At 44.1% G+C, this 15,120-nt stretch overlaps 1 long non-coding RNA gene across 2 annotated transcripts; it reads right to left on the reverse strand.

The window, feature by feature from the left end:
* Positions 1-208: 208 nt before the first annotated feature.
* On the reverse strand, positions 209-15,120 carry LOC308585337. 2 transcript variants are annotated; one of them, XR_014007293.1, is made up of 4 exons: positions 14,848-15,120; positions 11,464-11,569; positions 6,808-6,889; positions 209-445 (listed from the first exon to the last, which is right to left on the reverse strand). It is a non-coding gene; the product is annotated as an uncharacterized lncRNA (long non-coding RNA). The 2 variants fall into 2 exon arrangements; XR_014007294.1 differs by lacking the exons at positions 209-445; positions 6,808-6,889 and adding an exon at positions 7,404-7,684.

Genomic DNA, 15,120 nt, shown 5'->3' on the forward strand with positions numbered 1-15,120 from the left:
ATTAATTTCTTATATCCACTTAGTGTATCCCAAATCCCAGGAACTAAATTGTCTGCTCCATTTCCAGATTGTGTATGTGTGGGTTTTTTGTTTTGTTTTTGTTTAAAAAAAACAACCCTGAATAAAACTCACAACTTCTACATAAGTTCCTGGGCAGTTCAAGGACATTAACAAAGTTTACAGAAAGAGTCTCTTCCCTCAGTGTTGCCTGCCCTTATAGCTGAGAAGATTGAGAAAGAATTCCAATGAAAGCGGTCCAAAAGAGGGTGCTAAAATGTTTGTCATGTAAATCCAGCATGTCAGGGTTTTCTTCAAAAGCCAGTCCTCTCATAAATAGTTTTTTATGGGGGTGGGGGATAAATAGTTGCCTCACTGTCTACTCAACCAGTATCTTCATTCCTTCAATTTTATTTCCTATTTCAGCAATCAGGAGTTTAGCTTTCCCCTGCAAAAAAGCAGAAAACGAGGAGGAGTAAAAGAACGAAAAGGACACCAGGCACAATGCCTTCTCAATCAGAGTTGCCACTGGAAGCAAATAAGGAGTGTCCTGCTAGGATGATGAACAGCTCTGATGAAGAGGTGTTTGCCAAAGCTCATAGTTACTTGAGAGGTGTCGTTAGTAGACTGTTGGATGAGGACCTGGGATGTCAGTGATCAACTAGTTCCTGAGCTCCCAAGCGGGTGGTAAATTCCATCTAAGGCTCAATATTGGCACAAGACTGATCGCCAACAAGTACCACAAAGGAAAGAACTTTAAAGAGAGAGCTGAAGAGGTTGCAAAACCGTTAAGAGGTCAACAGGGAGGGTCTGTGCAGCCTGCTTGGAGGATTTGACCTGTCCAGCATGCTTGGTCAGCCTAGGACAGCAGATTCCCCTTCCTCCCCATAACCCTTCATGTGGAGGGGGGCTGTGGGGAGGGGACCACCACCTGATGACCCCAGTCCCCATTGGATGCATTTCCACCATGAGGGTTCATCACAACCAGCTCTGTGTCGGCTGGAAAGTACTCGATTTGGGCAGGTGGCCTGCCACCCTTGTGTGGAGGCCAGTAGTGGGGCTTAATGCTCTGGCACTGGGGGGCGGAGAGCAGGTGGGGGCAGGGCTGGCGTGCATCCCAGGGGCATGGCATGTGTCCTGGGGGCATGGCACGCCTCTCGCAGGGACATGGCACACCGCCTGCAGTGGCGTGGTGCCCAGCATAGGCGGGGGGCAGCCGTGATGGCACCCCACTGGGATCGTGCTGCTGGGGGTGCTGTGTCCCCCCCACTCCTCTTCCTCCGCCACTGGTGGTGGCAGGTGTTACAGCCCCTGGGTAGCAGTTCTTGCTGTATCCTGGTGTCGAGGGAGACAACTGCTGCCATACCTTCCCTGTGCTGGGTCCCTCTCTGATTTGGAGTCCAAGTGGCTCTCAGCTATGACTTGTGTTTGGGAACTACAGAATCAGGGCAGCAAGCAAGCAAACAAACAGCTCCACTATCCCAAACCCTTGTCATACATAACACACACCTAATACAAATTTATGCCTTTTTATTTTCTGCACAGCATTGTAGAACACACACATTGCCCTAGCTGTTTCTTAGTGACTGGCTTTGCACACCATACAGTTTCTGAAAAGTCTTTAATGACATTTTACCTCTCTGGCTAAGCTGCCATCTGAGAATTTTTTATCAGGTGAATTTCAGGCTGAAAAGCCACTGAAATATGTGGGAAATGCCTTGGGGATTAGAGGACAATTGAATGGAAAAAAGAGAAACATTCGACAGAGACTTTGCCATTAATTGCTTCCGCTCTAATCAAATGACTCTTGCAGTTCTCTTCATTTCTAAGGGGAGGAGGAAGGAGAAAGAGCCACTCAATAGGAGAAGTTGTGTGAATGCCAGAAACGTTCCTAATAAGGCTGGTCTTGAATCATTGTCAACATGAAGCCAGGGGTGAGAATGTTTTATAACCCAAGCTTTTTGCTGGCAGAGAACTTCAATGATTGCTGCTCATTTCACCAGGACACTGAACGATGCCTCGTTCCTTTGCAATTACAAGAGGGCAAGAAGAAAACAGGCAATTCCTCTATGCATTTTCCCTCCAAACACTCAGCATTTGTGAAACACACACACACACACACGAGAAAATGGGAGAGCTCACCCTACTTCCCTGAACAACCTTGTAGCATGGGATATGTGATGTTTATTTACAAAGATCCAACAGTGCATTTGGAGAGCAAACAGACTCCTAAAGCAGGCAGCAACAGCTGCTAATCCTGCATCAGATTCCAGCAAAACAACAATTGCAGTCTCCTGGGCAATTTTTTAGGGGGGGGGCATGAGGGCAATTACTTCGGGCCTCACAGATGGAGGAGAGCACATCAACACTTAACAGAGCAGTACACTCCAACTTGGAAAAAGAAGGAAAGGGAGTTCAAATTACCATTCAGTCAGTGCACCTCACAGAGTCTTAAAAAGGTCATGTGAGCCACCTGAAGGCACATCTCAATAGCAGCTGACTCCAGCTGAATCTCCAGCTCCTGGACGAAATCTCTCTCTGCCCTAATTCAAACTGCTACAGCATGGGTAGGCAAACTAAAATCTAAATCCAGCCTGCAGATGGTCCAGGAATCAGCGTGCTTTTACATGGGTAGAATGTGTGCTTTTATTTAAAATGCATCTCCGGGTTATTTGTGGGGCATTGGAATTCATTCATCCCCTCCCAAAAAAATATAGTCTGGCCCCCCACAAGGTCTGAGGGACAATGGACTGGCCCCCTGCTGAAAAAGTTTGCTGACCCCTGTGCTACAGTCTGTTTCCCTGTCCTTTGCCCTCATCTTCTGATGGGCACAATAATTCCAAAGCCCAGAGTTTTCTAGCCATTAAGTTCTCATAGTACCTCTCATAGCCTCAGGTACCAGGTTAAGCAAAATAATAGGGACAGGCCCATTTAACATAAGCCAAATCTGTTACGATAATCTTGTTTGTGGATAGCTTTGCACTGATTTTGTCACAGCACTCCCAAATGAATTCAATTGCTTTCCTATTAAATTATCCAAGCTTTTATGAAGGACTCCAGATCAAAAGAATGAGCACTATCACCACTGAAGCAGGGATGTCTCCTTTGCCGGCCCAGTTTAAATGAATCAGGCTGCAATCCTGTGAACACTGGCATGGGAATAAGCTCCACTGTTTCTGAATAAACATGTATGTGATTTCACTTCTGGCCTTTCACATGGGCACAAAACCTTTTCATGCCCTGAACTTTTGCTTGAATAAAAGCAAAACCGAATAATATTTATTTATTCTACCTCTCATGTTACCTTATTTTTAAAAGTGAAATGTGGATTGGCTCTCCCTTTATCTGCCACAGCTGCCACAGGAAAATTATAGAACCAGGCTGCCCAGTATCATTGTGCTTGAGATTTGGGTTCTTCTTACTTCAATACTGTAAAACATTTGTCTTAAAGCCCCTATAAATATTTGCTCTTATTACAAATTGTTGGAAATTTAGCTGGAATCACATGCATGGTGTTTGCTTACCTTTCATAAACCAGCCTGCAGTTTCTATATAAAAATGAATTCTCTCTCTCTCTTATGTTGTTACAGTGCTGTATTGAAGAGAATTCTTTATTATTATTATTAATTCATTTTATTTGTTAGTCTATTCCCCCAAGCTTTGCATTTATTTTCTTTACAGTTATATAATTACCTCTAACATACACCTCAATGCACTAATGATGATCTATATTTTCTATTACTGTATCCTCTATTAGCTCTTTGAGAAGGAATGTGTGGTAGCCCCCTGAAAGTCATAATCCATTTTGCTAATTTTTATGGCAAATGCACCTAAAAAGGGGGAAAGCTATATAATTCAAGGATGAAGGCTCCCCCCCTTTTTTTTGAAAAAAGCATCTTAAAATCCTATTAATCCCTGCTTTCATTAGTAAGAGTAGCATATGGTTCTTTCAAGCCCTTATGGCTGAAAAGTGGAGCTTGATAGGCAAGGTTGAAGCATGCCCAAAATATCCACTGCAGACAGAAATGTATGGTTGTTTCTCAAGTTTTGCTTGCCACAACTGTTGCCCCATCTGCCCTATGCATTTAAAGGAGTATATTTCCCATTTAGACAGCCATGGCTTCCTCCAAAGAATTATGGGAGATGTAGCTGGTTAAGGATGCTGAGAGATGTTAGGAGACCCCGATTTCTCCACACAGAACTACAATTCTCAGAGTGGCTTAACAGTCAATCCCTCTTCCCAGGGAACTCTGATTTCAAAAGGACTGAGCATTTGATGGCAGAATTTGGCTCCCGGTTTCAGACTTCAATGAATGGTTGGCAAATCAGTCCCAATCTGTCTTTGTATGAAAAGGAGCTCATATTCTCCTCCACCCAGCCAGCAATAAAGCAAACCTCTTTGTGTGGAACACCACGCAAGGAGACTGCTGGGGCTATCCAAGACCAAACTATAGTTTTGCAGAGCGAGTGGGTGCGCCACACAGAAGCAGGCGGTGGAGAGTGGATAACAACAAGTTTGTGGACTGTATGTTGTAGATCCACCAGCCAATGTTGGATCCACTGGAAATCATAACCATCTGCTGCTTGTTTCAATGGCTTCCTTGAAATCAGATACTGGAATCCAGCTTCTTAAATATGGGGCTATACATCACAATGTTAGAACTTGTTATTTACCCTTGGTGACCTTACGAGGGGAAGCGTGTTGCGTTAAGGGCTCTAGTGAGCTCAGCAGGAACAGTGTAAAAAGTGCGGGAGAGCCTTAAAAGAAATTTGCACAAAAAAAGTCTATGAAGAATTTGTTGTTGTTGTTTAGTCGTTTAGTCGTGTCCGACTCTTCGTGACCCCATGGACCAGAGCACGCCAGGCACTTCTGTCTTCCACTGCCTCCCACAGTTTGGTCAAACTCATGCTGGTAGCTTCGAGAACACTATCCAACCATCTCCTCCTCTGTCGTCCCCTTCTCCTTGTGCCCTCCATCTTTCCCAACATCAGGGTGTTTTCCAGGGTGTCTTCTCTTCTCATGAGGTGGCCAAAGTATTGGAGCCTCAGCTTCACGATCTGTCCTTCCAGTGAGCACTCAGGGCTGATTTCCTTAAGAATGGAGAGGTTTGATCTTCTTGCAGTCCATGGGACTCTCAAGAGTCTCCTCCAGCACCAGAATTCAAAAGCATCAATTCTTTGGCGATCAGCCTTCTTTATGGTCCAGCTCTCACTTCCGTACATCACTACTGGGAAAACCATGGCTTTAACTATAAGGACCTTTGTTGGCAAGGTGATGTCTCTACTAGGGAAGGTGAAACTTGAGTGGAGTTGCTAACAAGTTTTATATACAGTGGGCCTGCAACTTACACTCACTTTACATGTGCAATTTCAACCTTAAATGGGGAGGAGGGGATAAATGGAGAGCAGGGTAAACTTGCCTGTCCCCACTCTTCTTGTTTCTTTTCCCTGCGCCTACACACCCAGTGGGTTTCCCTTCCGTAAGGGGCTCTGAGGAAGTCACAGGAGGGCCCTGGTGGAGCACAAGGAGGCACAGGGCTTCTGGGAGTATCCCCGGGCCTTCTTGCAACCTTCCTAGAGCCTGATAAGCAGTAAGGGTCAATTCTGGGGGTTCCTGACTTTGTGTGATTTTGCCTTTGGGCTCAGACTCCCGGAACCGAACCAGCGGGCCAGCTGTATTTCTGTTTCCATGGGAAATAGCTGTATGTGTCTCTGTGTGTCTGTCTGTGTGAGGATTTGTATAATATAGTTGGTTCTTTGTAGATATCAGCCCCTTAATGTGCTGAGCACGTTTGATCTATCTTTTGCACGTAAGGAGGGGGGAAACGTGTTGTTCTGACTTTCCAATCTACCTTGTGTTAAACACTTCGGGAGCCCACTCTGGCAATGCATATGAAACTCAAAGGGGGGGGGCGGGGATATGAGACCCTGGATAACTAGGGGTTCCTTTTTACCAGGGGAGAAATTCCAGTGCAAACCATTGCCTTTATACTGGTTACACAGGCATTCACTGCAAACATACAATGATCCAAAACTAGTGAGCTGAGTGATGTCTGGGTATAACATCTTGGGTGCCACTAGCCGGCTTCATGATTGATGATATGAGCCCAGGATCATGAACCATTCAAAATCCCTATGATTTCTCTTGTAAACAATCCCTCACTGTGAATTTTTTTTTTAAACACCACTATCCTTAAAAATAAAAAGCAGGGTGGGGGGAGGTGAGTAGGAAAGAATATAGTTTCTCTCTTTTTTATATGCACACAGATGTGGATGGGAATATGAGGGAGCTGCCATTGCTTGGGATCAATAGAGCATAGATTATTTCCCATACTCTGGTATCTTGTTGATTACAGGCACTTTCAGGGCAAAGGAGGGGCCCTTTCATCCACACATAATCATGAAGCATTGATTGCAGATCAATGGGAAATTATATAACACACTGGACTTGGCTTTGTGCATCAGTCATTCCCTAAAAGCATTTCTGTTCCAACCTCTCAGCAAGAGAAAATGCATTTTGTGTTCTCAGGCGTGGCTCCATGGGAATTAAACACACACTACATGTTCAGGAGAGGGTTTTTATATCTGGAGAAACAACACCACAGGGGAAATATCCCGTCAGATGCCCATAGCAGGTCTTGCTGATATTGAGAAGGCTTGACAGGATGGCTCCTCAACTCAGCCTCTCAGGAATATAGTGACTGTAAGAGACAGGTGTGTTTTACAAACCTCTGTATGACTTGCATGACTGTCCCCCAAGACATTTTGCTATCTGTGGCAAAATACAGCCCTGATCCCTTGAAAGCTTACCAGAAGTTCCTCCATGAGAAAGTATGCAAGGGCGTGAGAACTTCTCTGAAAGGCAGCTTGGCTTCCCACTCCTGATCTTCCCCTGCAATGTCCAACCGCAAGTGAGAGTGAGGGTTGAGTATGTTTCGTGGCACACTCTCAGCTCATGCTTGTGTCTTGTGTGAGCAAAGTGTGTGCCTTGGACTATCTCCCAGAATCGTCTGACAAGTGTTCCTTAAAATACAGGTTGTACGAGGAAAAATAAAGGGTTGCATCAGTGCTAAGCCAAAGTCACTTATTGGTACATTTGTTCTGCTAGCAAAATGTTTTGTGCCAGCTGAACATTGTTGTGCAAGAGAATGCATAAGCAGGTGGGTTGTAACTTTGGTGTGCAATAGATTGGACAATCTGTTCGCAACAAGTTTCTGCTAGCACAACAGCTGCAGTGAATTCCTCTGCTGCGAAATATTAATGCTCACCTGTCGACTGGTGCAACAGCCAGGTAGGCTGGAAAGGGTTCCCTACCCCTGCTTTATGAGAACCTAATGGAAGAGTTTTTGAGGCCCAAGAGCAGTGGTGCAGTTACAGATTCTCCCTTCTTTAAAAGGCAATAGTCACATCTTCTCTGTCAGGAGTAAGCTGGCAGTAAGTTGTACCATGCAAGTTGGGCTTATCTCTTTATTGGCAAAAACATCATCTGCACAGTCTTGGTGGAGTCTCAGGCCTAGTAAGAACAGCAGCTCAACTTCCGTAGGTCTTGCCCCATGAATCAGTTGTTGAGACTGAAAGTCCCTGCCTCCTCACAGTCCCCTCCTCTCCAGGGTTTTCCCCAAGCAATCAGAGACTGCACCTGCATGAAGCCAACCTTTCCTCTGCCCTTTTCATGCCTCTTCTGGTTCTGGGAGACAAGAGGGGAGGGGAGCTTGTTGCAGCAGCCGGAGGAGACACTGGTGACTCTTCACCAGCCTGACTCGTGTCTGCCTCTTGGCCTCCCTCAACCTACTCTCCTATTTCAGCTCCTGCATCTGATCCCAGACTTCTCTCTGCCACAGACTCTCCCAGCTCACTAAGCCCTTCTTCAGCTTCCAACCTCCACTTCCTAGTCTTCTCCCTCCTCTCCCTCTGACCACTCATTGTTGTCCCACTACCACTCCCCAGCCTCTGAGCCTTCTTCCCTTGGGGGTTCCCCAGCTAGTTCTTCCCACCATTCCTCTGTGTCCAACCAGTCCCTGCCATCCACATACTTCATCCACATGCTGCATTTTAGGACTCTCTTGTTCATTTCGCTGAGTAGGGCTCTGGACATCTGATCCTAAAACCCTGCACTGGGTGGCAGGAAGATTATGGAATGTCAGAGGTAAAGAATCTCAGATCTTAAGGCCCAACCCCCTGGCAATAGGTCAGATATGTAAAAAACACTTTAGTGAAAACAGCAATGAATTTGCTGAGGCAGAAAATTTGGCATGATAAAATAAATTGACTTGCTATGTGACGGCATGCCTTGCTGAACTCATTAAAAAACACCAATAAGAAAGATATTGACAGCTTATGCAACATTTATAAGGCTGCCTACAAGAAAAGCTTTAAAGCCGAGCATCAGATGCAATTTGCATTGTTGTTGTTTTTTTATAAAAAAAATAGCATGCAAATGAAAATACAATTATTCAAGGCAAGCCTCATAAGAAAATATATATATAAGATATCATGGATTACATATAAAAAAACAGGCTGATGGTGTACATGAATAGGCTTCAGTCAGAAAACATGCATTCGCCTTTTAACTTTCTAGGGAAAACCAGTGAGCATTCAAGCATGCTTTTTCCTGTGACATCGATTAAGCTTTCTGCTCACATTCTTCAAACAACCTATTGCTCTGGACTCATCCACGATATTGAAAGTACAGTAATTAATGGTGTAGAAAGTACAATAGTCAGACATTGATTTCAGCAGGACAAAGAGATCTGATAGCTGAGAATAGGAAGCTCTTTTCTAGTAAGAATGACCAACATTTGGAGTTTGGGGGAGAGGAGGAGGAAGTACGGAGGAATTAAGTTTCAACTTCATTGTGTGCATTCTTTTATAATTGCACTTAATCCAACAGCACACACTCAACATACAGAATAGAAGTACTGCTTGGACAAGAACCAAAATTATTAGGGTGAACCAATACCATTAGTGCACTGAAAACTATGGTGGGAAACCAAGGGAGAAACCACAGGAAAAATATCACACAAATGGCTATCAGTTCTTTTAGTTGTTTACTGTGTCTCATTATATGACCTTGTTAAAGTGAAATTTCCAGTTTCAAATGTGTGGACAGCTGCAATAGAGCACCTCACCGCTTCTAATCTAAACCCAATTGACTAGCAACATTAAATAGTGAATAACAGATCGCCTCTCATTTGTTCCAAGGAATTGAGTGTGTTTGGTTCCTAACAAAGCAATAAGTCATGTGGTGCCGACATTCTTTCCTAGGCAGTTCACCAACATTATGAAGATATTCTAAAGAAATTCTAAAGCGCCCTGCAAACAAGGCAGAAAAACAGAAGCAACTTTCACAGGGAAGAAAAGTGTTGAGGACATGTGCTGACACAGCACAGACGTGTTGTGAGGCTTTTACAGTTTGAAATGCCAGCTGCATCTCATTCTTTGGGTAAGGTGGTCTCTGCCAGCCCAGATGCATCCAGAATATTTGCTTCACATTCATGCCATTCTGTAAAAGGGCAAAATATGCTGGTAGAAGGAAACATTCCATTCCTTGAAAAATCTGCCTGATGTGGCTTGTCCACTAAAAAAACTCATTTTCATAGTAGTTTCCCAGAACTTTCCCACTGTATGTTGGGCCATCACACTCATAAATATAACTAATTCTTTCTAAAGAAGAAGAGAGAAGAAGAGTTTGGATTTGATATCCCACTTTATCACTACCCAAAGGAGTCTCAAAGCGGCTAACATTCTCCATTCCCTTCCCCGCCCCACAACAAACACTCTGTGAGGTGAGTGAGGCTGAAAGACTTCAGAGAAGTGTGACTAGCCCAAGGTCACCCAGCAGCTGCATGTGGAGGAGAGGGGAAGCGAACCCGGTTCACCAGATTACGAGACTACCGCTCTTAACCACTACACCACACTGGCTCTCATGTTATTGTTACCCCCCTCAAACACATATCAGCAATACCAACTTGGGAGCTCTAGTGCCAATTAGAGGCTGTGTGTTGTTGTTTTTTTTTAAAAAAATCCATAAACTTAGAAAGCCAGATAGACAAATTGGTGACCTCCCCCACCCCCCACAAAAAACCCAGCACCATGACGTAGCAAAGTCCCACAGAGACGTCTGCTGCTGCACCAGGGACCAAGCAAGGACACCAAGAGAGAGTCCATGTTTTCAGCTGCAGACCTAGTGATTATCAGCTCTTAAGGGATGGGTACTGTATCCAGCAATGTTGCCTTCTACCTGTTATTTCTGGATTAGAGGTCTCTGTGTATTGTTGCGAGCAGATAGACTTGTGAGCCTGTATGCATAAGGGGTTAAACCAATTCTTGAAGCTTATATCTCGCTATGGGTGAGTCATCTGTGGGAAGCGTTTCCCCGGGATGCAGAAAACTCAGAATGAAACCATGTGAAAACAAAATCGGCAAAGAGAAGGAGAAAGAAAAGTGATGGAGGAATAGCAATCTATCACAGGCAAGTGCATTGAAGAATGAAACTCTGTAGGCAGCCCGTCATGTTGGTATAATGCTCCTCCAAACAGAACCGGAAAGGAAAGACTGGCTGGTAAAAAATTGCTCTGCACTTCATCAATAAATGTGAGCATTTATGTTCGAAGATGGGATTAAACCACAATTAGCTGAAAGTCAACACCATCTGTCCTTAAAAATCTTCTACTGAATTGTTTACACAACATGTCAACACGGCGAGAGAATTACTCATCCCTAAAAGAAATGCTTCATCCCCCCCCAAAAAAAATCTGTATGGAGGGACTGCAGCTCAGAGCACTTAAAGTCCCAGGTTCATTCCCCCAGTGGCATCTCCAGTTGAAAAGGACCACACAGTGAGTGATACCAAAGGCCCTCTGCCCTAGAGCATGGGGAATCCTCTGTGCAGATCAACAAACTGCCTCACCTGGCAGCAGGCAGCCTCTTACGATCAGTTACTGGCTCTGCACATCTTCCAGACTTGGTTCCCTTGGTGCCATCCATCTAGTGGGCTGTACTTAGGCCCTGTCTGCACTATGCATTTAAAGCAGTATCACACCACTTTAATCTGCTGTGGCTTCCCCCAAAGAATCCTGGGAAATGTAGCTTGTTAGGGGTGCCGAGAATTCCCTTCACAGAGCTACAATTCTCAAAGTGGTTTAACAGTCCACCCCTTTTCCCATGGAACTCTGGGAATCGTAGCTCTGTGAGGGGAACAGGTCTCTCCTAACAACTCTCAGAACACTTAATAAACTACATTTCCCAGGATTCTTTGCAGGGAGCCACGACTGTTTAAAGTGTATGATGATGCTTTTAAATGTATAGTGCAGCTAGCTGTACAAAAGAACCTGCCTCCAGTTCCCTCAATAAGTTTTCTTCTCCTGCCAAGGAGGCTTGCATCTTTTCTGCCTCTTCCTTGTGGCACTTTTGGGGTTTAAAAAATGTATTTCTTTATAATTTTGGTGGGTGCAGGGTGAAACATACCTTACTGTTGTGATGCAACTGTGGTTGTTGGTCTTTCTTCCCATTAAATAGTTCCTTAACACAGCAGCCTTCCCAGGTCCTGTGCTTTTTCCCGATTTGAAAATCCCTATGGGAAATATAGAGATGGGGGAAGAAATGTGATTCGGTTCACTTTCAGAGGGGAATAGACCTAATTTGCAATTAGAAATGCAGCAATTGTTCAAAACTGGCACTTCTCTGAACTTTGCAATGCACTTCTCCAGCCAAGTAACTCACATTAAGATGTTGGTGAATTTTCATGAGGACTTTTACAAAAAGAAATATGGAAAAATGAGAAACTGAGAGACCAAAATTGACATATTCCACTCTTCCAAAGGGAAATGTCACCTTATGACATCTTTCCCTGAGATTTAAGGGACAAGGGAGACTGGTTACTGAGTAGCTGAAACTGGTGGGATCACTTGTTATATTTTTATGGGAAATTGTTCCATTTACCTTTAAAAACAAAACAAAAAACCCCCTGGACTGATTCCTTTAATAATCAAGCTTCCCATTTTAAGCAATGAACAGCTGTCAGGTGCACAGTAGCTAGCCCCTCAACCTCCTCATGAGAATTTCACCAAAGTTTCTGCTCTCCTTTCATAATTTTCTGGCGCAATTTATTTTCTCATAACTGAAGGAGAAGAGGGGAAAATGCAGGATAAATCTTTGAAGCTGCACTGGATTGTATAGGTGGTGATACTCACCTGGCAGGGGGAGACAACTTGATCACAAATTGTATAGGTGGTGATCAAAAGGTTCTCTATTTGGCTATACCTCCCTATCAGCTGTAAAGTGATCAGCTATTGCGCCTGCATATTCAATAGTTCACCATTCCTTTGCCCAGAAGCAGGAGATTGCACTGTTCCGTGTAGCGTATGCATGTTACATGTTGGACAGAAACCTTATCACACCCCTACATCGCACAAGAAGGAATAAATAATCTCCTGAGTTATGGGAGAAGATTGCTACAACTACATTATTTATCCATGACATGATCCAGCTGATAGAGCCCCACTAGCTTCAGTGGTAGAGATTTAAGCACATGCTCCATTTCCCCACTGAAAGAGGTTGGCATCGATAAGAGCTTCCCATATGGTAAACATAAAATTAACATAAAATTAAGGTTGCAATGCAAGCCACAACCTTCTCCACATCTAAGATGAGTTTATGTGGTGCATCAGGGTCCCATTTGAAAAGTACCATTTGTCGTAACGATGAGGGTAGGGGGGCCTGCTCTGCTCCCATCTCTCTGTAGTCCGCTGCCCCGTTTACATTAGCTACCCTGTCCTTAGAAATCTTCAATCTGTTATCAGCCTACAGCCCTGGAGTCCCACCGATGGGCAGCAACACTCTCTGTGCACCATTTCCATGAAATGTTCCAAGCCACCACTTGGAATGGAGTTGGTGAGCACCATTTCCATCCAGTGAGAAAGAAGGACGGTCCGGGAGTAAGTCTTCAGACGAAGGCTATTCTGAGCAGTGTCTCTTGGCAGCCCAGTCCATTAAAGAGAGCTACATTTGCTGGATCAAGGAGCACAGATGCAAATCTGATGCTCATTCAAGTGTGGATGCCATCTATCCCATTCAAATGTGCATCCATATTCTACTGACACATAGAAAACGTTTTCAAAAGTGCAACCAGAGTTGGATCAGGGTGAAAATATGTTATGTCTGCTATGGACTTTCACTAGTATGCTGAATAAGAAATCCCTTTTCTTCTCCTCCCAATCTCTCTCTCCATTCCTGCCTGTTCCTGTCTTCCAACTTCCCTGCATCTCACACAGGGAAGCCCAGCTCTCCCTGGATCCAGCCAGATCTCTTCCCAAGCTTACGCCCCCATTCGCAGCAGGAACACTGAAATCCCTCCAGCCAACATCTCTCTTGATTCTGGACACCCTGAGACTTTGTCATCAACAGGTCAGACATAACACAGACACACACCTGCATCTCTCCAACCCTTACTTCTTACTTCTCATAACACACAACACCACACTCATTTTTGACTAAACAAAACACAGCCTAATTTTTTAAACGGCTTTCAACGCTTTCCAAATTGATTCCAGATTTGTATGTTAAGAAATGGCTTTATTTGGCTTGTTTCATTGCCAAGAGGCACTTTTTAATATAAACTCATTACTTCTAGAAGTTCAAATGATTTTGCCTTATTTCTGAGAAAATTTGTGAAGTTAATGTTCCATAACTCAGGGTGGAAATGGTGCAATTAAGCCCCACTAACAAATATCACTGGGGAAAGGTATCTTGGTTTTTGCAGATATGCGATTGCAGGCTTTCTGGCTAATCGCTTAGTTTAACAGCCTGACCCTTAAATTACTCTACCAGGACAAACCGCAGTGAAGAGTGTTGCAGGATGAGCTGTAAGGCTGGGCCAGATTTCCACCCCCTCCTCATTCTGCAGAACAATACGGGCATGGGACAGACTTACAGATATGAAGCTGAGACAGATTGGAAAGAGACAGATGAACCCATCCCTAAGTAGCACTGCTGCTTTTAAGAAGGTAAGTTCTTCAATCAATGTATAGCAGGGCTCTGCATGTTACTTCATATAAGACCTGAAACAGCCCAAATTTAGCCATTCACATTCTCAGAGGCATATTCCGAAAGTTTTTTCTCTGGGTAGAACCAGGCTTTTCTATGTACATTGAAAAGCCATAGCAGGGACTGAACAGAAACTTTTTTTGCTTTGAAGTTGAACGATAAGCCATTGCCTTTCTGCCTACGGTAACATGGCAAGCAAATTAATCAGGGAACCATTGGGGATATGGTAAAATCTTTCAGGTGGAGGGGTTCCTGATCCCAAGTGCCAATTCACATTGGCAGCATATGTGAGCACGCTGACCCACTTTTAGCAGCCATGCCTGAGCAGCATAGCATGAGGAAATGGTAGCTATTACCAGTGTTTGCTTTACCTGAGATGGCTTTTCTGCACATGCCATGGGAACAACCCATGAGGAAGATTTTAGAGCATCTGAAGAAGCCCTCAGTTCCCTTAGGAAAATGTGGGCCAAATGAAATCCTTGAACATCCCTAGTACTATAGTCAAGAGGACTACTCAAACTCCGGCAAACTCCTAGTAAAATCAGGGGCTATGTGTCATTACACTTCCAGGAAAGTAAACAACTATAATTCATTGTTTCAGATGACAAGATAAATAAATGGCAAATGAAAGAAATGTTTAAACATGTAATAAGCTGCTTGAAGAAAAACATTCTGAAAACGTTTGGCATTCAGACTTGTTTGAAGAAAGATCCATCTGTGCAGAAAGTAATTCATAAACAGCTACAAAGAAAGAGCCTGGAAAAGGTGCTGTTTGCAAGCGCTTGGTCCAGATAGACACAAACTCACCTGCTCACTCCACTGCCCTGAACACTGACGGCGTCATTCCTGAAAGCTCAGGACGTTGTCAATCTTCATAATAAAATCTGAGGGCTGAAAGCTGTTTCCAAAGGAATAGTCCCTGACTTCAAAGTGTCACTGATTTTGCCCTCTGTGACACAGCAGCAGAGTTGCTGGAGATGAAAAGGCACCTTTGTTCAGCCCTCTGTTTGCGCAAGACAGTTCAGAAATGGCAGAGCTCTTCAATGATAGTTTTAAATTACTCGCCTATCAGTTCTCCCT

Source organism: Podarcis bocagei, assembly GCF_964188305.1.
Source record: "Podarcis bocagei genome assembly, chromosome: 4".
In the NCBI taxonomy this organism is placed as follows: Eukaryota; Metazoa; Chordata; class Lepidosauria; order Squamata; family Lacertidae; genus Podarcis; species Podarcis bocagei.